The sequence below is a fragment of the Podarcis raffonei genome, chromosome 17 (assembly GCF_027172205.1).
Source record: "Podarcis raffonei isolate rPodRaf1 chromosome 17, rPodRaf1.pri, whole genome shotgun sequence".
Taxonomy (NCBI): Eukaryota; Metazoa; Chordata; class Lepidosauria; order Squamata; family Lacertidae; genus Podarcis; species Podarcis raffonei.
In genome coordinates, this window is record NC_070618.1 from 35,597,034 (window position 1) to 35,598,564 (window position 1,531).

The following is a 1,531-nucleotide window of genomic DNA, read 5'->3' on the forward strand; positions in this document are numbered from 1 at the left end:
TTAGCCTTTTCTTCTCCCAAAGATGTCCTGCAAGGCAATGGAGATTTAGGACCAGAGTTTTCCTTCTCCCAAGTGGGTTACTTTCCCAGGTTGATGATCCTCAACTGCCCTCAATTCCTGCATTGCAGGGGGTTGGACTAAAGGAACTCTGTGATTCTATTATTCTCACTTCCCTCTACAGCGTGTGCAGAAAACACCTTCTTGACTGTTGGACCCACTATTGGTCTCATCTGCTCAATCCCATTGTAGTCCCCCCCCCCCATAGAAATGTAGACTAGGACTTCGTAGCATTGCACCACAGAAAAATGGCTGCCTCTCAGCTGCAGTTGTGAAGGCCCATGAATGTGAGTACAAAGGGCAGCTGCTATGTGGCAAAAAGCACTCTGAACTATTTCAGTGCCTTCTTCTCCATGCGATATATTCTTTGAAGGACCATTTCGTGCCATTCATAGGTCCCCCAAGCTTCAGAAACCAAGCCCTCCAGAATCTCCTTGTGACCTTCTGCATCTCATTGTTCCTCAAGTTGTATATGAAAGGATTGAGCACAGGGGTGACCACAGTATGGAATACAGATGCCACTTTCGAACTGGAGCCAGAGTAGGTGGACAATGGGCAGGTGTAGGTGCCTATCAGGTTGCCATAGTGCAAGGCCACAGTGATGAGCTGGGTGCTGCAAATGGAGAAGGCCTTGTGCCTCCCAGAGGTTGATGGGACCTTCAACACCTTGGGTACAGTGAAGATGTAGGAGAAGAGGATGAGCGGTCCAAGAGCAGCTGTGGTACCTTCACTGACCAGCAGCATTTCAACATAGGAAGTATCTGAGCAGCTTCAGTAAAGGGTAGAGGGTCACAGAAGAATGTGGGATTTTTTGAGATGCACAAAAGGTGAAGCCAGATACCTAAAGAACATACAACAGAGAGTGGGCATGTGCCAGGAGCCAAGACCCAGCAGCCAACAGCAGCCAGTGCATATAGTGGTGTCACGTAGTAGGTGGCAAATGGCCACATAGCGGTCTCATGCCATGGAGGCCAAAATGAAGTTATCTGTGGTGCAAGAGAGCAAAAAGAAGTCCAGCTGGGCCAGGCAGCGGCTATAGGTGTGTGTCTGAGCCAGCAAGATCGGAAGCATTTTAGGTACTGTGGTGTGATTCCTGGATCTGTCAATGACTGGTATTTGAGGAAGAAATGCATGTGGGCATGCAAATGGCTGGTGTTGGAGAAGATCAGCAAGAAAATCAAGAGGTTCCCCAGAAGCCCAAGGAGAGGAAAATGGGGAAGAGGAGTCCCTGGAAGTCTGATGCAGATGAGAGACCCAGCAGGATGAATCGAGTAAGGTCAGTTTGTTCCATGGCTCTAATGAGAATGTGAATGCATTCTTATTCATATCTCAGTCCTGCATTTCATCTAGACGCATAGATCCGTTTGGGGGTGGAGAAGAAGAAATACATTTCTTTACTTAAAGCATTTGATATGCCAGCCTTCTGTTGAAAGGAATCTTGCAACCTAACTATTAAAAATAGTTAAATATTAAA

General features: G+C 47.1%; 1 pseudogene; it reads right to left on the bottom strand.

Annotated features, from left to right (window-relative positions):
• Window positions 1–393: 393 nt before the first annotated feature.
• On the bottom strand, window positions 394–1,023 carry LOC128405353 (olfactory receptor 1L6-like; annotated as a pseudogene).
• Between the last annotated feature and the right edge of the window lie 508 nt (window positions 1,024–1,531).